Below are 23,595 nucleotides of genomic sequence, written 5' to 3'. Positions count from 1 at the left end.
TTCTTCCTTTATATACGAAATTATCCTGCAGTTACTTATTATTAATAATTGTTAGTTTTATACAGATACTTTGTGATTATGTTAGTGTTCGTCTTGGCTTTGTATGGGAAGCTACTGAGATACTTCTTGAGAAAGTTAAGACAAAATCATATAAGTATAAGATATTTAGCAAACAGAAGGAGAAAATTACAAAATTCGGTCTTAATCTTTATATAATAAACTAGCGTACATATTTCGCAATAAAAGCTAGAATATGTTCTTTCTCAGGGTCTAAAGATTATCTGTGCCAAATTTCATCAAAATCGGTCCAGTAGTTAATGCGTGAAAACCATACATAGGTACATACATAATTACAAACCTTTCCTCTTTATAATATTAGTATAGATAAATTACACTAATGTTAATACTCTACAATGATCCTTAATAATAAGCTTACTTCTTTACACAATATTAATAGAAATAGATAACTATCATCATACAGATAACACACAAAAACATCCGCAAATTGAGTTATCAAGTATTCCAATAATCAAATATAAATTGGAATTGGTCTCAAATTCAATATTGAACTAATATGTTCCCATTTGTGCACCGGAAACAATCGATATTATTGAAATTAAGACATTGTTAGCACAGCTGCTATTTACCATTTGACATTTTTGTGTTAAATCTATATTAATTTGGCGTCTGGTTATAGGTACTCTGCGGTTTATTTATTTATTTATTTATTTATTTAAATACTTTATTGTACTGCCAACAAAAAAAAATTACAAAAAGAAAACTTATACTAAAAGAAGACACAGCACAGATGGCGGCCTATCACTTATAAGTGATTTCTTCTTTCTTTACAAAAAAAAAAATTATAAAACTAATAGAAAAAAAAAATACTAAAAAGTGGTTTAGTGAAGAAACAATTCGGTTTTTTGCCGCCTAAAACAAATACTGTCTGGGTTGACATACAGAAAGATATTAGACTCATATATGTAAGTGTTTAAGACATAACTAAAATATTTATGTTTTAATTTAGATATATTATTAAATAGTTTACCGTAGCTTGAATAAATTGTAAGAAAAATCTTTCAATGAGTAAAATCTATCCTAATTTATTCACCTTTTCTTGTTAGGAAATAATATGCAATTTCTAACTTTGATAAGTACGTAAATTGTTTTTTTTTTGAAACCATAATATAAACAAAAGACAAGATAATGACGTGACATTTTTGTTTAATAAAAAAAAAAAAGATACAAAATGCACAAAATGAGTTAAAAGTGTCACTCATAAAATGTTGTTCGTAATAATAATAGACTACAAGCCCGCATATGAAAAAAATATGGGTCAAATGAACCACCACGGGACATATCTAGTACGAAAGAAGAGCAAAAAATAATAAGATTCATCACTATGCCGTCACTTGTAAGCTGTCCAACTGAGAGCAGATGAGAATTGAAAAGTACAGGTAGACTCGGTAAATTTTGGTCATATATTTTTGTACGGCATTCTTAACCATCGATAGATCCATTAAAAATAATAAGAAACCGCTCAGTGCCGTACAAAAATGTTGGTCCACCAAGTCGGAATTTTTATTTAATTTCCGAGAGTTACCGGGGGTAAATTTGGTCATTTGACCATGTACGGCATCTGTGTCATACTATTGCTATACTGCTTTTAATCCATTATTCCGCAACGCCGTACAAAAATCATGGGGACAAGGGGAAAAAATCGAGAGTTGTAATCCCCTCTCCTTCCCCACTCCAGGGGGTCATTTGACACAACACGAAATAAATTTATTTTTAAAGTATTTTATGCATAGATAATATTTTTTCATGTGCCGTACATTTTCGTTGGTTCAAAGGGGAAAAATCTGAAAAAGAAAAAATCCATATAACGAAATGTTTGCTTTATATTTTGATAATAAAATATAAATATACATTAATATTAAGAAGCTCGAGGTGGTTAATTATCACCTTGGAAAGTCGGAGTCAAGTGGAATGGACTCCGTTAAATTGATGAACTAATAAAAAAGCTATGAACGAAAAGATGTGAATTATAGGCAATCAGCCCATGAATACAGGTAAAGTCATAAGCAAATGCTAGTAATATATACATATTCAAAATGTACAAGTAAAGCGCTTTCAAATGATACCAAACACGGCATATTTATCTTAACTTTATTTTTTTAATCTGTATGTTTTGTCCGCTAGAGGGCGCCACATTAGATTTTGTGAAACCCCATATAGCCTTTAGCTAGCTGGTCGCTGGTTATCCAGTGAACAATTCAGACGCTTCTAATGATATGTCATTTGTCGAATTCTGATAAGTAGTTTAGAAGTTACGAGGGAATAGATGAACATACATACATGACCTGTCAAAACCATAAGTCATAACCCTCCTTTTGCTTTGCCGTAGTTGGGTAAAAATATGTTAATGCCGTACTGTATCAAATGGCCATAAAGAACCCTTAAAATTGTAGCTTTCGTCGCTTTCATCAGCCTAAAAGATGTGGTCTGCACAAAAATGTACGGCATTGTTTTTTCCTAATTTATCTATGTTAATACTATTTAAAACAACGAATAAAGTGTAGAAAACTATTATATTTCATTAATCTACGATGTTTAAACTTTAACAAAATTTCTGGTTTTGCATTTCTCTATAACTTTTTTTAGAACGGTTTCTTTTGAACGGCAATACTATACAACAATTGAATTTTACAATATCATGTTAAAAAAAAGTTCCCGTACAGGGTCAAATGACCTTACAGCTCTTTATATCAAGAATTCGATGAAATTAAGATGATTATTGGTATATATTTAAAAGAACAATTATTTTTTGACGGCATTGCTTTTAATAGTACTTTTGAGTGCTAGATAATGTTTTGGAACCGAAGCCGTACTTAGTCAAATGACCCCCTGGAGTGGGGAAAGAGAGGGGATTGCAACTCTCGATTTTTTCCCCTTGTCCCCATGATTTTTGTACGGCGTTGCGGAATAATGGATTAAAAGCAGTATAGCAATAGTATGACACAGATGCCGTACATGGTCAAATGACCAAATTTACCCCCGGTAACTCTCGGAAATTAAATAAAAATTCCGACTTGGTGGACCAACATTTTTGTACGGCACTGAGCGGTTTCTTATTATTTTTAATGGATCTATCGATGGTTAAGAATGCCGTACAAAAATATATGACCAAAATTTACCGAGTCTACCTGTACTTTTCAATTCTCATCTGCACTCAGTTGGACAGCTTACAAGTGACGGCATAGTGATGAATCTTATTATTTTTTGCTCTTCTTTCGTTCTAGATATGACCCCTGGTGGTTCATTTGACCCATATTTTTTTCATATGCGGGCTTGTAGTCTATAATATGGTCTTGGCATAATAATGAATTCTCATTTGTAAGTATTTAATTTTTGAAAACATACGGACACATATTTTATTAAAAACTGAAACGTTTAATTATTTTGCTGTAAATATGATTTTGTAGATAATAATTGATCTAGATGATATGCTTTTGTAATAAGGAGTAATAGATATCTATAAATAATTTATATCTATGAAATAATATTAATGAAAAAAAACAAAGGTAACTACTGCTTTGGTATAACCACAGTACTTACTTACTACCTCAGATAATATAAAACTATGCTACTACTTTACTTACTAAAGCGCTTTAAAATTACATTGAGACGTTTTACACGCGCTGCATGCCGAAATTTCTTTCGTACATCCATGGTACCTACATCGCTAATAGCCGTATCAAGCAAGGTATCAAGTATAATAAAGCGACAACAGCGCTGCAGCCTCAGGACACGTCTAACAGTACAACCAAGTGACACACATTAAGATGCGAAAAGCGAATTCATCACGAGATGTCATGTAAACATAGAGATGGCATGAGATATCGATTATATCGATCTTTTTTAATTAAATTAATTTTGATGAATGATAGTGAAAATAAGCATTTTTTATGACATTTTATAGATTTGTAACAATTATGTATGAAACGAAATGTGGTTTTAATTGCATTGAATATAAATCATTTTTGAAAATAAGAACAGGTCTGCTTACAATGTAAAGAGACATATTATAAATACATATTTTACCTATTTCTTGACCTTTTCTTATCTATGTTAATACTTAATAAGTAATAACTTAATAAGTATGTATATCAATTTTCTATCTTTTTTTCTCGTTGTTTAAGATACGATATCTATACGTTGAGTTCTCGAATAATTTAAACCACTGAATAGGGCTTATTTAAAAGGAAGCAAATTGAACTCTAACGCTAATAAGGAATACAATATGAAAATATACGAACACCTTTAGGATATTTTTACCTCAATTCAACATTATTAAACTTGATTTATCTAACACCCACCGCGGACAGTTTCAATTAACAGGTATCCCTTGAAAATTACCCGCCATTACCCTATCATCTAGACAAGCCAACGAAACGGCGGATAAAATTGCAAATAGAACTTCCAAGATATATAGCACCACTTAATCTGTTATGTTGGCGCTTGGCACATAATTTATCGATATGCTATCGTACTGTACGGCCCTAGCATCATCTGGACAGATGTTCGGCAGGTGGCGCTGCAGGTGATGGCCATACTTGGCGCGCATTCTGCCGCCAAAATCTCACATTCTCGAAAATGCAATTGTTGCTACATAGTCCGATATTGATCTGTCTACTGTCTATGGTAGCATTTTTATTCTGTGCTATGATGTCTGTAGTCTATGGAATACGGTAGTTGATAATTGATATAAAGATGGCTACTCCTTGAGACTCGTAGTTTAGTATAGACGGAGTTTCGTTAATAAAACGAAAGCTAGTTGTGACTTTTACCATTTGTCTTGAGTAAAAACTAGTTATTTTATATAGCATTTGTAATTGTTTCGACTTCTTTTGTATTTGTGAAGTCAAGGGTAGTTTTTTGTCCGTGACATTTGATTAAATGGTACTACTGACCTAAATTTTATAATAATAGTAGCTAACTTTTTCATCAGCGGACTACGGGACACAAATAATTATAAGTACATATTATGAAATAAAAGTATTTATGATGCGAATTATCTATTATTATTTTTTAAATAATGATGGTGATGATAGATATCATATTATATGATTTCAATGAAAAATATATAACAGTATTTTTTACCTGTAGCGAATTCTTCCAGATGATAACAACATTTTAGTTATATTATTATAATTAAAGAGAAATAGACTTGGATAGAGCTTTTTATTTCTAAATATACGTAGGTACGGTCTGAACGTCATACAAAACAAACAAAAAGAAAACACTGCAGATTATAGACACATGTTAATATAATTCTAACTCAATCCATATAATATTTATACTCCTTCAAATCCATCAACTAAGCAAACTATAATTGACAGAAAGGTTCACTATAAAAATGTTTTTTTTTCCATTAACAAACATATTATGTGTCCACACATTCGTTTGAAAAACACTTAATAGACTCTGTATATTATAGTTTCGCCTTTTATTGTACAGAAAAAAATCAATTATACACCCTCTATGCATTATGAAATGACATTTAACATTTTTGAATATAAATAAGCTATGGTCATAGTTAGACACAAACATAACAAAGTGATGTTATTGTTTTTTATCGCCAAGGCCTAAGCACAGGCCTAAGTAGTAAGTACGTACAAGTATCTAAGAAATATTTGAAATAGGTAACGTGAATACAATTTACTCCTACCTGGTTAGAGCTTATTTTCATAAAAATGAAATTCTTATAATTCTAAGTGCTATTATTAATTGTTTTAAGATACGTTTGTGACTAGGGACTTGCCCAGACTTAGCTCGTTATGAAAAATTTATCGCGTATAAGTTTGTATTTGTGTTTAAGAATTGAAAAAAAGAACACTGGTAAACCTAGTCCCTAACATCCATTTAATTATTCATAGCAAATGGGTTATAACGAATAATAATAATAATAAATTAATATTGCATAAGATCAATTAATATGAAATTTAATTATTTACCATATTTTTTGGGTATAGAAACCAGATCATATTACGTCTTAAGAAAATCCAACAGAGGGGTGTAATACCCAATGACTGACAGCTTAATCTTTTGTCAAAAGTCAACATTTTAAAAGGAACAATTTGGTCGGATTATGTCAACAATTTAATGTGAGTCGAAGTATGGAGTGACATGGTGAACTGGCTCTGACAGCTTCAGTGACAGAAAGTATTTCGACTATTCATAATTAAAAAAAAAAAAAAACAATTAATTGCATTTTTTATTCTGCGACAGAAGGAGGTTATGTCTTTCAACTGTATGAATGTAGTTTTCTTTCCTATTGTCTATATTATCGTAAATTTCTTGATATTTTTTAATAATGACTTGTTAATTTAAGTAAGTAATTTTATATATAAAAATCGGCTATAAAACTCGGCTGAACCGATTTCGATAATTATTTTTTTATTATATTCCTTGAAGTACGAGGATGGTTTTAATGTAGAGAAAACGTAAACATGTACCACGGGCGAAGCCGGGGCGGACCGCTAGTATGAAATACAAATAAAATTCATTTTTAGACAATATTATCAGAAGTACATGGTAAATGCTCTCTTTTCTTAACAATCTCCTCATAAAAATTAGATCTATTTCACAGCGAAGCACTATGTTGTAAGTCAGTAATTAATCGTCAATTAAAGGACAGATTGTACGAGATAATTAACTATAAAATATACCTTGATCCGGTCGAGATCGGTTAAGGATATGTACACACAAATAACAAATTCGAAATTTTCTTATATCTCTTATTGATCTAAAATTCCTTCCAAAGTTATAATGTTATCCGTCCTAATTGCTTTATTGTGTTCATGGTTCACTTCCGGTACTAATTATAACAACGATAAAAAATGGTATCAACTTCTTTATAAGTATAGGGAAGAATTGGGTGTTAAGTCTGTAATACACGTAAGTATTATTTTAGTGTGATTTTAATTAAATATTTCTGCAATGTATGACGAAACTATGTCAATTTTTTAATTCATAAATGTTTCTTTACACTCATAGAATGAAAAGCAATTACGATAAATAACATGTATGATTGTCAAAAACTTAAGTTGAAACTTCACACTTCACAGGTACAATTATTGTTGAATGATATTTAAAAGATAAATTATAATTGAAATAATAATTATTTTGATTATTATGTATTACCTATGTTTTCGTAATTCAAAGTCTTTTATATTCACACTAACCTTTACCATCAGTAGAACCTTATTTAGTTTGTTTATTTATGTAAATACAAGCTGAAACCCACGACTCACCCGTGTAGTGCCCGTTAAAACGTAGGTAACCCATTCAGTCCGGAATATATTTCTGTCCAAATTTCAACGATTATTTTTCCTGAATGACCATAACCATCCATTCTCAGAAACTTTTTTATAATATTAGTAAGAAAGATAGGCTTATTAACTAGTATACAACCAGCCTAAGTCGCATGTCGTGAAAGGCATGTCCCTGAGCATAGAACGGGACGACGCGGATGGTGCTCTGCTGTTTATTTAGAATCCTGGATATATTATTGTATATGAAATAGCTTGCGAAATTGTTGTACTAGTGGTCAGTTTATAATAAAGATAGTTTGTTTACGAGATAACCTTTAAAAGCGAGGTTTTTGGATGAGATGTTTCATTTTGTGAATGAATGTTTTGGACGAATGATGATTGAACTTTTTAGATGTTTATGTTACACTAACTGTGCCCCGCGGTTTCACCCGCATTGCTCCGCTCCTGTTGGTCCTAACATGATGATAGCTCCTGTTGGTCCTAACAGCCTTTAACCTTCCTCGATAGATGGGCTATCTAACACCGTAAGAATTTTTCAAATTGGACCAGTAGTTCCTGAGATTAACGCGTTCAAACAAACTCTTCAGATTTATAATATTAGTATAGATCGTCAACAGAAATAGTTTTTCACACGATTAAAATGTTCTGTTGATTCTTCCACTGATCTTGATTATCTAAATTTAATGAACTTGTTAAGAAGGAGATGATTATCATTTGGTTCATTAAAAATGCCATAAAATGTTACTACAAAGTTTAAACACTAAAGGCTATATTTCACTTACATGAAATGATGACATTCATATTCGCCATAGATATTATAAAATGAATAAGATAATCTCACCAATTAAAAAGGCATTAATTGTTCGATAAGCAAGATATAATTGATAGCTTCATTAATATCATCGTATATTAACGACAATCATTTTTATGATTGTTACAGTAGAAGCCTTTATTACAGGATTCATAACAGACCTAGTTAGTTGACTATATTTTTACTCCTATAGTAATAAAAGTTCATTTACTTTTGTTTTAATAACGCTTTTTTAAAAACAGAATGTTACAATCGATAAAAAATTTGTTACTGTAGCAAATAATCAATACAGAAGGCTAAAAAGACATAGTGTGCCAACACTACAGGGCAGATTTGTAAGGATGGAATGATACATCCATTTGAGATGTGTCCTTCTAAGCAAAAAAAAAACCTAACAGATATAAATATCACACAAATTAGTGGCTTATTGTTGTGATCAACAGATTGCCATGAAGCAGTATATAATAAAAAATAAAAAAAACTGTAGCAAAATCTCTTTAAGAAGCCTAACAAAAATAAATGGGCACTCTTAAATTAAATATCAATTTTAAACATAAAAAAGCCCTAAAAACTGAGACTGAGACTTCAAAACCAATTGCTATACAGTTCTAATTAAATAGCTCAAGTTATTACGTGTAAGGAAGGAGTTTGATATTCAAGAAATGATCGCTTGAGCGTGGGAAAAAGGCCTCCTGTTCAATCCCTTCCCAAATCTCCATTGTGAACTACACCTGCTACGTTCGCAGCTTTCGATAAAAAAATCACTGCCCACTTTTTTCACTCCTCCGATATTCCGATAGATATTTTTTAAGTAGTCCGTATACTGTGATTATTGAGACGTGGGATAGTTTTTACGGTGCATGATGTTCATAAATCTTGGTGGTTGTTTTGTTTTAAACTGACGAATCTTTTCAATATTAAAACAAAAGAAATCGATAATTTAAAATACGAATCATAAAATGGTACGTTACTTTAAAAATTTGCATTGGAATTCTTGGAATTATACAGTAAACTGTTTTCAAAAAGTGCATAGAACTGCATGGAGGTCCTATAAGAATCTAAAACCTTTTTAAAAGAGGTTTGGTTTCGAGCACTCGATCATTCATAAAAAGTGTACCTACCGCATGCGTTAAATCGCGTAATGTCATCAAGACGCAAAAAGCTTAGTAGCGTAAGTTAAAAAAATGCTACGTAATTTGAATAAATTAGGCGTAACAGTGTCACGTATACGTCTTCGATTATTAATAAACTACGATTATAGTTTTTAAAGTAATGGATTTAGAGTGCTTTTTACTTTGGAGTTAGTAGGACGTGAATTTGATTAGTGACTCGAACCTGCACTTCCGTTCTTATCTTTTGGTTTAATACGATGTGAAATTATTAAAAGCTAAAAATAGTTTAGGTACTGTTGTAGTCGTTTTTGATTGAGGCTATTTGATTTTAGTGATATATATTTATGGGTTCTTATTAGATTTCTTAAATGTTATTTTGTATCTATCATGTATATGGGTAAAAAAGTAATATTTAATATTTCCTTTTCCTTAAACTTCTATGTCCGAAATAAAAACTTTCTATTAAAAAATTCAATGCGATTTTGCTTTTGGGATTGATCATTGAACGGTCAGGGTTAAAAAAAGTTCGTTGTCTTGGCGCTAGATGGCGGTCATAATATTACATTGATGATCAATACATGATGATGAACATACATAGAAAAATACATATTCGGGATTGAAAATTAATTATGAATTAAGTTGGAAAATTATTTCCAGGTCATTATTTCCTATTGAAGGACAAACAGCTATAAGTTTTTAATACTTTCCGTGAAAATTAAACGTAAAGTACGTGAATACTGAATACGTGCTTCTAGAAGTCATTTATCCATCTAGTAATAATATACTACATAATGTATTCATGTATCCAATTAAAACATTGAAAATAAGAATACCGTTGTCTTATTGGAATATATTATTCCCACAGGGCTCCATTGTAATAAAAAATAAAATTAACAACGGAATATACCCCAGTGGGTAAATAGGTGATTGCATTTTGCGTAAACATGTACATATTAAAATTATGTGACAGTTTCATGCACTTTTGTAAGGACATCTTAGATCATTAAGTAAAAGTACATAATATATGTACTTGTAATTATCTCTGGTATGAATTTAAAGATAATACTTCCACAGATGTTTATCTGCACTATCAAAACGTCTTTAGAAATAAAATAAGTCAAGAACTAAGAGAAATAAATAAATAAATAATTTCGTTGAATTAAGTGGTTATAGGAAATTAAGACATATTTTCACTATCATTTCATATTATTCATGAAAGCTCAGAAAAGCTGAATATCCGAAAGTTGCTGCAACTTAAATGATTTACTGAGGCTTATCGACTAATGAAACCATTTAGATTGTATCTCTCAATTATAAAACAATAAATCCACTCCACTCCACTCCATTATAAAACAATAATCCAATAAAGACCAAGCTGTATCTAGATATGACTTTAAATGTACTTACATAATTTTACATCAATGCTTTTAATATTTACTAATTATGTACTAATTTCACTAAATAAATTCAAACAGACAAAAATTAATTAATTATCCTATATTTTAAGCGCCATCCAATTATATTTTATACCACTATGGAACAGACAAATTTTAATAACACAGATAAAGGTATGAAAAATAAAATTCAGCAACTAAAATTTACAACACTCGGACACCGGGCGTTTAATGCCTGGTATGAATATCGGATTATACTACGTTTCGCCACATTATACAGATACAACCAGTAGGGAATCTTCATACAAAACGTTCGTAAAGGCTCACGCACACAAGCAAGCGTGTTTACGAGAATCCTACTTGGGTATTAGCACAATTGCCAGATATAATATTATGAATACCTTTACGATTCTCGTAAACACTCTCGTGTGCGTGAACCATTTCGAACGTTTTGTATGAAATTTCCCTACTGGTTGTATCTGTACATTGTGGCTTCGCACACATATTTTGTTTCTCTTTTGTTTTTCATGTAATATAGTGGCTGTGTATGTACCATTATTTGTACACAGCGGACAATGTTTTCTGTTTTTACTGTGAAATATTGTTGATGCACCCAGCGTGCAATAATTGGCGGTTTACTGTATGTAAATGGGAAGTTCGATCAATAATTATTTTATTTTGTGGGTGTTATTTTACAGGTTGTACGTGAGAAGGTATAATGTCTGGACGTACTGGTGAGCACATTTTTGCAGCAAGTAGATATGTGGATAATGTGAATATAGCGATAAGTTTTTAATTATATTAATAACAATAATTACTAATAAGCTATTTTACGTACACATTATACTTACAAACACAACTTAAAACACGTATGAAACTCCCTTAAAAATCTCACACAGGAACAATTTTATCAGCTTTGTGCTTATCAAAGCTTGAATGAAACAAGCATCGGATTCTCATTACATAACCTAATCTAAACACTGCTCCCACACTAACCTGCACGCATTGGCGTATTTTTTCCACTTCCTCAAGTACAGGCGGTTCCGGATCCGCAGGAAGTCGAGATTGGGACGGTTTTTGTATCGCTTCCGGCGCTCATACTCTCATACTGGACGATTGAAGGTGCACGCTGACCTTGATATCGTATTTCAAACTTCGAAGGGCGAAATGACACCCATACGAGCTTGGTATGGGAGTTCGGAATTTGCGTAGGAATACGTCAATGTCAAACTTGGTTGTATGGACTGATGTTGTCCTTTGCCTATGTTTCGTGAAATGTCAAAGTCAAGGAGATATATTGAAAAAATTATATATATTATATATAATTTATTATACCTAAATCTTTTTATGCAAGCGCCAAGAAGACTACTTAAGAAAGAAAAATTACATTTTAAACGTTCCGGAAAGCTGGAAAAATAAATAGGTTTTAGCGCTACAATGAGTACCTATAGTTTAAAGGTTCTCATAAATTATAGATAAGGTAAAAACATAATAATATAAAACTTTGATTTTACTTTTATAACAACTGGTGGTTAATTGCCAATTGATAAGTATTAAACTTTTAAATTACTCAAAAAATTTTGCGATGAGGTAATTAGTGATTTGATTACAATTTATACATATACAATGTTAATCCACAAATTTATTCTTGCGTAATAATCATAATTATCGTCGAAAGACGTGAAACAAATAAATGTCAAATGTAATTCTGATTTTATGCCAGGTGCAGATAATATCGATTGTTAATAAAGTAAACATTAAAACGTCCACCAAGCAATAATTTAGTAAAGTATGGCCGTAAGAATGTACTTTAGGCATATAATTTACTTAAAAGATTATAAAGACAGATGGCAGTCCAATCGGACCACTTGCAGCAAACGATTTATTTTTTCCAACACCATGTGGATTACTGTCTAGAACTTTTTCATCGTCATATTTGCATCCAAATGACATATGCCGCTGTCGAAATTTCCAGAAAAAAATCTAAGATTCCTAAGAAAAAATCTGAGAAAAAAGGCTGAAGGAGCGACAGATGTACGAAAAGAAACATCGGCAAGCACGTGCCATCTGCCAAATCTCCTAAGAAACACGCACACAGGTAGAGATTAGTTCTATTTCTACATAAAAAATGTATAAGGAAACGCACACAAGCCCAGGCGATATATCGAAGATCGGCGCACGCGCCGCGGCAGATGTTTCGATGTGATTGGTCGAAGGTGTTTGGTTTTCGAACTTCCGTACAATGGCATGATAAGGAATATGACTTATAGATGGACAAACGAATTGATTTATGTATATTGATCGCAGTTGTCTGTTTATAATTGTATAGAAACGCTTACAACCAAGACTGAATGATGTATGACGTGAATCCGTTGGGCAATCGTCTTCTTGGCGGTTACTTTAGTTTAAATTGAAGTTAAACTGATTTTCAGTCTTTTTGCGAACATTATGGAGCATCTGAATATGCGTGTATTATTGAGGGTTAAATGAATCTTTTCCAGTGAAAAACTTTTCCAGATTTATTCTGAATTACCAAATTAATATAGAGATAAGTCAATGAGCTTTGATAACACGTATTCAATGGCATTTGTGGAAGAAACAGGTACTCTGTTTTTCAAGTTTCAAATTATGATAGCAACGAAGGAGTTCATTGAAAGTTTTAATTAATTCAGAATAAATAAAGATTTACATTATAGATAATTATTTAAGGGACTAAATTATTACATATTAATTTAAAAAAAGATGTTTTGTGGACAGAAGAGAGAAGATTATAAAAATTAATAACTATAATATGTACTTAAACACTTAAAGCTAAATTTAAGATATGCTATTATGTAATTAAAAAATATGTAATTACATATTCGTGTTTTGCTGATATTATAAAAATGTGAACTATAAAACAATATCGTAAATATTGGCATATAATAAAATTCTTATCTCGTATGTAGACTCAGCTTTCGCTGTTTGAAGCTTTTTACTTGTATTAAAAATATTCTATACCCATTAAACTTTACAATTTCAAGGCTGAAAACTTCCTTTGTCAGTGTCTGATATAAAAAAGTTTTTGTAGGTACATATTCTTACAAATATCTCAAGGCAGTGTTAGTATGCTTTAAGAATTTTCAAAGGACTTAGATTAAAGAGCCTTGCTACCTGAGAGGAGCAGCTGCATTTAAATCGATCCAGTATTTCGTCCTTTTCTGGTATAGGAAATTTTGTATGTCTGTCCTTGTCGTGATAAGATATGGGAATTCAGAAGATATCGGATGTAATAAATGGCTGCACTAGTGTGTGAGATATGAACTATTTTATATTAGCTCATTATTGTGAAAAATACAAGTGTCGTATTTTGTTGTAATTGACATCTTTAATGTATATTAAATGTTTGTTAAAAGGTACTTATAGGTAGTATAATACTATAAAATTATTAGGTATATTTTTCTTAGAATTTATTTATATTCATTTTATTGAAAATCTGTGAAATAAGAATCATGTTTTGATGTAGGTAGTTATTTATAACTTGACTCTTAAATTTGGATAAGTTGTGAATAACATAACTGAACATTTTCTTATGTAATTTCCATCTACATCAAACATTTATTTTCTCAATTATATAATTAAAACTAAAATAACACAAAATAAATTAATTAACGTCTTTAAAATTACGATTGACAAAAATAAAAAACGATCTAAAACATTAAAAAGGTTTATCCCATACTTAACGATAGTAGAATCAAATACATAATCGAGTAATTATATTCTTTAATGAGAGAGTAACTAATATGTTAATCTTTCATCTGATTCCATCATTAATTGATCTCGATAAAGGCAGATTATAAAATGAGAAGCTCACTAAATATATGACCTTTTTTGTATATTTAATTAATATCAACCCACGTGATATTATTTGTAATTGATAATTATAAATGTTCATATAGGGACCGACGACATAATATTTTAATTTGAAATTTTAATAGTGATCATATCTAGTGGAATTGGTAGTGCTGTTTGATCTTTGCGTCTTATGTTCATAAATTATATTTTTGGATTTAACGGTTTAAGAAACCTAAATAATATTTGCTTATTTGTATTTTTGTTACCAAATTTTTTTTTCTAGATTAATAACGGGTATAGACTTGAATGTTCTTGGAAAACTTTACGTTTTCTGTCAAAAATATACAGTTGATTATTATTACGAATAACAAATAATTTTATCATGAATTTAATTTTGTAACTCACTAAGGAAGCCTAATTGGAATGAGTCTTTGCTCTTTAGTGATTTTACCCCAGGTGCCGTCTGAAAGCCCTGAAAGTGCTCTAATTAAGCTAGTCTAATGAAATTAAATGGAAATTTCTAGGTCTCTACTCTCTAATTAGTTTGAGGATAATAGTAGAGTACCTTTATTATAGTTTAAGAATAGTAGAGCATATTATATGTTCGTACTTTTATCTGTTAGGAGTATTTTGTATCTTGCGTTTATTTATTAAATTTTTTACGTATGAAAAACTTGGTTACATACATGCAATTCTTTGTTTACTTTCAAGTACAATTATAACCCTTATCACAATGCAATAAAGTTCTCGTTCAATAAACGTCAATATCAAAATCAGCTGATTCCCAAGACCTTGCACACGTGTTCGGGTTGTATTTGCGACTTTTTTCAAGTGACACAAAAAAACCTTTTATTGTCTGTTTGTGCAATGCCGTGGGAAAGAGCCTTCCATACCACGTGCTCTGATTTTTACCTGAAAAATGAAATAGAAATTAAAATGATTGTTGGTGACAGGCGTACAATCAAATATATACTATAGAGCGATTTCATTGATATCCCGTAGTGACATTTTTGGATTTTTTCTGTGATTGAATCGGAAATTTAGAACTATAAAAATAGTAGTGAAAAACTAAGGTTTACAGAGATTGGTGCGACATTTTGGACATGTATAAGGCAGTATTTCATAGAAATGTTACCTTACAAAAGAAGGAAAGCTTCTGATCAAAAGCTGTTTATGTATTTGTTAATACGATAGATTCAACAACTTCGTATTTGGAAATAAAATACACTGGAGGCTTTCAGTATAATTTAACAAGGAAAATAAACGCTATATCCACACACTTTATTTCTTAATATTGATCGTGCAAAAGTAACATCTAAATTCATTATTCATTATAATGCTCTTGTATTTTATATAAGCCAGATAAAATAAATACAATTGATTTTTTTAAGTAATTTATTTTGTCCACGCTGCAATGTAAGTTATGTAAGGGACTTCGATGTTAAAATAAAATAGAATTTTAAATGTATGTTATTTATAGATGAACATAAAATGTTAGTGATACTGGCAGGGTTGTTTTAGATATTCCATATGCCAAGTTTGGTATGAAACCTCGTAATCATACATACATAATATATCCCATTTCAAAGACTTAATTAAGTTGAAATGAATTTAAACTGCTGTTGCATTCTTTCTAATGACGATGAATGGTTTTTTGGAACGTGTAACTTTACAATGAAACTAGAATAAATAGTCGAATATTTATAAGTTTATTTTCTAATAATGAGGGAATTTTTTTTTAATCCTGTATAAACATCGATCAAGTATGTTTAAAAACCTCGCAATTCAATTTTTCAAGCTCGATTTATTGAGAATATTATTTGTTGGTGTTGTAACTTATATCTGCAGTGGACCAATGGTGGTTTTTTATTATATATTTTATGTATGTGATGTATAATCGTTTAAATATAAAAAGGTACCTATAGGTAAATGTTTTAATTAAACATGTATTTAACAAATAATGAGCTCAGTTTCTTACACATATGCTTTGTAAATTATATACATATAATGTACATAAGGATGAAAACTCAACTTTACCGAACTAAATTTGAAGGAACTTAGATCTTTATATAGCGATCAAAACAGACGAATTCGCTGCTAGAGGCAATTTCCTTAATAACTTATCATTTAAATGTCATATTAAGCAGTTTAATAAAAACGTATACAAATACGTTTCTCATTCAGTAATCGCATATTAATTGGGTGTATGAAATGCGTCCTTGCATTGTTCCATTGTATTCCAGATAAAAGAGAATGTTCTATTTATTCAAAGGATCTTCAAGGATATTATCATTTGACTGTCACCTGGCCGTTAAAAGTATTGTACTGTTAGAAACGGTACCTTTTGTACTTGCTTTTAAATGAGTTCTTGTTTATTCAGATTTATTACAAAGCTATGTATGTTTATGTCTTACTAGCTGCTCCGCGCGGTTTCACCCCCGTGGCTCCACTCCTGTTGGTTGTAGCGTGATGATATAAAGCCTATAGCATTTGAACGCGCTAATCTCAGGAACTACTGCCGATTTGAAAAATTATTTCGGTGTTAGATAACCTATTCATCGAGGAAGGCTATAAGGCTATATATCATCACGCTACCAACAGGAGCGGAGCCACGCGGGTGAAACCGCGGAGCGCAGCTAGTCTTTAATAAACTAATAAGACCATTCAATGATACTATTCGTTTCTTCATATTGAATAGTAACCGTTGCCAAAGCTCTATAAAATCCCGTCACATCAATTAAGGTACTGTTAGCATTATCAAATCACGAGCGATTCGTATAGGATCGCATGTGAGGAGGCAATTGTCCTCACAAATCGGTGTTAGAGTTAATCTGTCGCCTCGATACAAGACACGCAACAGATTAGATTATAGTTTATTTCATTGACCGATCCGTTCTGGTGAAAAAGGGTTCTGGCATGTTCTTTGTTGATGGAGTAGGTAATTGGGAAGGTTTAGTGTAGTGGTGATTAGGTATAATAGTTCCAAATTAAGAAATATATTTTTATCTCTGGGTCAAGTTCACTGTACAAGTATTTTTATAAGAATTTCATTATGTTGAAGAAAGGTAAAGAATTGCAGAAAAAAATATAATATTTATAAACTCTTTTGTTGCAGGAAGGATTGCTGAATTCAGGCTGCTGGTTCTGAAAACATCATCATCATCACCACATAGTATAAAAATAAAAGGCTTTCTCTGTCCCTACTCCCTATGTATGCTTAAATCTTTAAAACTACGCAATGGATTTTAATGCGGATTTTTTTTAATAGATACAGTGGTTCTTGAGGAAGGTTTTAACTTTTAGTATATACATATTTTTTTTAGGTTTTAGGGAAAGTTGGCGAAGCCGCGCGCGGAAAGAAAATAGTGTTGCCCAAATGCAAGAACAAGACGAGACTTAGCCAGTCTTGGTCTTGGTCTTGCAGCAAGAGTCTTGCAAGTCTTGCAATTACCTACAGTGATCAGTATAATGTATTCATTTTCATTCTAAGCACTCTGAAACTTATTTATTCTTTGGAACACCTGTAGGTACTCTTAAAAAAATTCGAAATTATTTTGCATGAGTATACCTACGCCCTATGGGCTATGGCGGCAATCATAATAGTGTCAAATGTTATGATTTCGGCGTGGCGGCAACGATTGTTTTAGATTTCAGAAGAAGCCGCCGGCGCGTGTATCATAGCCATGATACACGCAAATTTCTTTGAGAAGTAAGTACAAAACCTTTGATGCCGCATTATCAAAGTGCCGATGGTTAAAACATAGGTAACTATGCATGCACTCAGTTTGATTTTAATAGATATTTTTTTATTCGCTATGTTTATGGTATTAGTCGTAATGCGCATAGGTCCAGTTTTTCATATTCTTTGATACAGTTTTTTGCGTCTCATAGAATTCCTAAGCGTACCTACCTATACACCGAACTGTTACACCTAACTACTCAGTGAAATAGCGCTAAGTCCTAGCTGCAAGACGCAAGAGTCTTGCAGGCTATGTCTTGTTCTTGCTCAAGTCTTGCACGGTCGTCTTGGTCTTGGTCTTGCTAAAAATACGCGGTCTTGTTCTTGGTCTTGGTCTTGCAAAAAGGCAAGAACAAGACCAAGACTGCAAGACCAAGACTGAATTTGGGCAACACAAATTTACACATAATTTCTAGTTATACAAACACACAATAAAATCTTACCTCAGTATCTAGCCACCGCAAATCATTCAACTAACCATCAAACGCTTCAAGATACTATCTTTTAGAAACTGGAATTGTATTAAAAGGACTTTGAAGTAACCACAACAATGGGTATATCTTATTGAAAGCATCCACAATTGATCCGATCTATTAATCTCTATCAAGTTGACCCTTGGATCATTCTGTATTGTGGTTTCGATCATAATAGATTTAAAGTTTATTTATATTACATTATTGAGAAAATTCAAAGCTTAAGAAAAGTTGGTAGCATTTGAAGAGGTTACCTTCTTGATAAATTATTGAATAAATCCTTACCATTATTAAAAATATAAGGATTTTTATCAATCAACAAATTTAATATACTTATATCTTGCAGGTATTATGTATCAATAGTTTATTATAATTATTATGTTATATCAAGTTTTTAATAGCTTAGAATAAGAAAACCTCTATGCTATATCATATATGCTAATTTTTGTACTCGGTCAATCCTAAACATTAATTATTATTATATTTTATTACTAAGTACGATAGCTTCCAAACAATAAACATTTAAGTATGTTTTTTTAACTTTTAAGTACAGTAGAACTCCAATTATCCGAACTCCGACTATCCGAATCGCCGATTATCCGAATCACAAAAAATTGTCCAAAAATTTCTTATTCTTCCCCCCGCGAAACCAGTGTTCGCACGTCAAGTCAAGCGTCAAGCGAATGCGTGACCTGGCTGCCCGAAAACGGTTGAAGACCGCAAAACAGCTTACATTGACGGAGATGTTTAAAAAACAATGATTTTTATTTCTAAACTTGTACATAAGTACATTTTATTTATATTTAAAACATGTGAAAATTTCATGTTTCTTTCATTTAATTCAATAAAAAAATAGTGCAATATCAAAACGTAGCTTTTATTCTCTCCAATGGCATTTTTTTTTAAATCCGATTATCCGAATATTTGATTATCCGAATGGGTCCCGGTCCCCATTAATTCGGATAGTTGGAGTTCTACTGTACTCACAAAAAAATTAAAAGACAGGACTCATACTTATCGATACAAAACACGACGTGCAAAAAATTGAGAGAGCAATAATACTTAAACATTTCAAGTAGCCATTCAAAATTGTCTTTATCTATACAAAATATTTAAAAGTAAAATACAGTAGCTTCAGTCACAACCATTCGCCAAAGACGGCTGCAGATCTTAAGGATACGTGTTCTATTTTAAAAATTGTAAGACACAGATGCAAGCAGGTACCAAAACAGGCAGTATCAAATTGCAAACTCGACCAAGTTGAGAAGACATCTATACAGCAGCAGCTTCCAAACAAATTCGACCATCGAAAACCGTCCGGGTTGTCAAAACCACAGCTTGCTACGACAGATGTATGGCACCAGCACAAGGAAGCCGTACAAAAAACCAGCACGTGCTGGCGGGAAAAAAAAAGAAAAAAGAAAAAAATCGCATGCGGGCACAAGTTGCCTATGCATAGATAAAAAATTGGTCGCGCGTGATTTGTATGTCGAGATTTGCCGTGAAATGAATCGCGATTAATGCAGCTGCCGTTACATATGGTTTCTATGTTGAATGTTTCGGTATTGCAAAAATATTTTCCTCTATCCGGGTCACGAAATAACAACTGGATAGCTGAAAAAATCATACTACGTTTGCAAGATACACATAATCTGAAAACAACGAAAAGTACTAATATTTATATATTTTTATAAAATTTATAATTCACATTATAATGTCAATTTTCAGCAAGCAGCAAGCAATATGCAATCTTTTCAATACAACGGACCTACATCATTTAATCGGGAAATAAAATCTGAAGTATTACCATCAAAAAGAGTACTTAAAACTATTATTTTGAAAATAAACAAGCGCTATATAACCCTCAATACTATCGCCAAAACTCGATCAGCTCAATTATCCCGGAAATGACACTCAATGCACGTGCTCAGACCACCCAGTGAGTATGTCAATTATTAATGTGGTTTTAAAATTATTTTTTTATGCTTTTAATAAATAATAATATGGGATCATTTATTTTGTGAATATTTGTTAACTCTGAGGGAGTATGGCGTTCTATGTCTTATCCGTTTCTACTTAATGTACAGTTTTCATCTATACTATCTATACTAATATTATAAAGAGGAAAAGTTTGTATGTACCTACATACAAACTTTTCTTCTTCTTTTCTTTAGTTTATGCGTGAAAACCATACATACATACCTATGTATGTATGGTTTTCACGCATAAACTACTGGACCGATTTTGATGAAATTTGGCACAGATAATTTTTAGACCCTGAGAAAGAACATAGGCTACCTTTTATTGCGAAATATGTACCACGGGCGAAGCCGGGGCGGACCGCTAGTACAATATAAATTACCAACCAGGTTTTGCCTCGAGTACTATAACATCAGATAAACGGGAAAGTTACATCAAAACAGTAATAATAAATATTTTAATTCGTCTTATATTAAAAGAGAGATCCATACATTTTATTTATTTTCACATAAATACATAGGTAGTTAAATTTATAAACAACATGGGATTACCACATTATTAAAGTTACATTGCATAACTTCCACCTGGGTATTAAGTATAAGTCATAAAAAGGTGTTAGAAATCATAAATTACATAATATTATGTAATTATTTTATAAAAAGCAGTATAACATTCATCAAACATCGAAAACACATGTAGTTTCGGAAATATTACATCTCTTAATAGTCCCTATAGATGCAGTTTATTCCTTGTATGATGTGAAAGAGTACTTAGTTAAAAAACTGGACTAAGTGGGAATTTGAAATATATTGACTGGGTTCTGTACAATTATGAAGCTTTACTTTACAAACATGCAATATTGATACCTTTTACAGAAAATTCTCGATTTTTGTCTAATTACTTATTTGTTGTTTAAATATTATAATAGTATAGTAATAGTATTAGCAAATCACGACATTTTTCTCTTTTAATTTGCTGTTATACTTGTAGTACACAAACAGCCACATTCATCGATTTAAAAATTTAAACACATGACAGAGAATCAAACCGACACACAGAGACGGCTGTAGTGGTTGCACTATACAAATATTATAGTCTTCGTTTAAATGCTTTCCTTGGAAATCGCTTAATCGGTTAATGAGACGATGTTCGCCTATGGGACCCTAAAATCTTAATACTATTATAAAGGCGAAAGTTTGTATGGATGTTTGTTACTCTTTCACGTAAAAACTACTCAACCGATTACAATGAAATTTAGCACACATATAGAGGGTAACTTGGATTAACACATAGGATAGGTTTTATCCCGGAAATCCCAGGGGAACGGGAACTATGCGTGTTTTCCTTTGAAAACGCGGGCGAAGCCGCGGGCGGAAAGCTAGTCTGATATAATTTGATGTGTAAAGGTTTTTATTACTTTTAAAAACGTAGTCTTAACGAGTAGATACAGGAATTTCGTGTATTGAACATAAATATGTATTCTGCAATCATAAAGTGTATGTTTCTAATAACGGGAGATAAAGAATTTTAATGTTACATTTTAGATATATATGGAAACTTGTATGATACATTCGAGACTAGATTTATAGCAAGCAATATCATAGATATAGTGTTTTTATAAGCGTTTTAAATTCAATATTTATTTATTATTGATGATGTAAGGATTATTGGAAACTTAGTTGCAGCTCAGAGTTTCGCTCGTATTCAGATTATATTAAGAGAGATTAGCATAATAAAAAAGACTGAGAAACTTACTTAAGTCGTACTATTCGTTGTAACTTGTAGCAGATATTTTTCTTAATATGAATACGAACTGCTATAAAAGTGTGTACTTTAAACAAAAGACGGGTAAATTATATTTATAATATTTCAATTCATAGAATTATGTAAAAGCCTAAATTAAAGCTTTTGTACAAACACACGTTCGACAAAAGCTTTAGTAGATATAATCATAGGAAATATATAATAAAACTTATAAAAGGCTAGATAACGTAATATATACCTATTAATATACACATGCATTGTCGAGGAGTTCTTGTAATGCATCTAACAATTTATTAGTGTCATTCGTATTAGATTGTGAAAAGGTTACTTCCACTTACAATATATTATATAAACTAAAAGCAAATGTTAATACGTTTAGTAGTCATAAATATTTTATGGTTAATTCTAAATATTATGAATATTTAATTATTTTAACTGAAAAAGGTTTCATCCCAATGGAGAAGCTTTAAGCTCCTCCTTTCCCAGACCGTTGCATATAATTTCAAATTTGTCCTGAATTCTCCTCCTTTATGTATCTATTATAGTAATTGATATGACTAAATTGGGAAAACAAGTTAATAACAATTTAGATTAAATTGACAAGTAAGTGGCGATTGAACTATTGAACTATTGAAAAAAAACTATAAATATTGAACTCACTCGTAGAAATATGTTTACCCTATTGACCCTCGCTTTCATCAATCGAAAAGGACATAAAATTGGACATCTGTTGCCAAATATCTGCTCGCTAATACCTAAAGTCAAAATGAACCACAGTTCTTAATGAATATATTTTGAAATTGATTAACTCGTAACCACATTAAGTGTAAAAAAATAAAAATACGAAGTGACGTCATTAGCAGGTGCTCGAATTTGTCTCGAGTTGCATTCAAGTCATGTTTAAAATTGCTTATGGAAAGCCTGTTATAATATGTATAAGTAGATGTCCTATAAAATGGATTCTTTAGCTATCCTCTGGCATGCCAAAAAAGAGTAATTGGAACATATTTAACGAGACCTCGTGTAAAGTACTTATATTGTTTTATTTGGCACACGCTGGTCGAAAGAAGACATTTTTTGCGCACGTGCCGTTCGATTTAAATGTTATTTTGCATACAGGAAGAGTTTAAACAACTCTTTCTAACAATTCT

At 31.4% G+C, this 23,595-nt stretch overlaps 2 long non-coding RNA genes across 2 annotated transcripts in view; both read left to right on the top strand.

Moving 5' to 3' along the window:
* The window catches only part of LOC149479529 (uncharacterized), a 187,088-nt gene that overhangs the window by 121,346 nt on the left and 42,147 nt on the right, over nucleotides 1-23,595 (top strand). The gene's annotated exons all lie outside the window — the stretch shown is intronic.
* LOC149479530 (uncharacterized) lies at nucleotides 259-22,072 on the top strand. Its single transcript, XR_016317217.1, has 2 exons — nucleotides 259-399; nucleotides 21,876-22,072. It is a non-coding gene; the product is annotated as an uncharacterized LOC149479530 (long non-coding RNA).

Source organism: Colias philodice, chromosome 20, assembly GCF_061535455.1.
Source record: "Colias philodice isolate Cphi_HAF_F1 chromosome 20, ilColPhil1 Martin Lab GWU primary, whole genome shotgun sequence".
NCBI classification, from domain to species: domain Eukaryota; kingdom Metazoa; phylum Arthropoda; class Insecta; order Lepidoptera; family Pieridae; genus Colias; species Colias philodice.
This window is presented reverse-complemented; position numbering and strand designations above follow the sequence as displayed.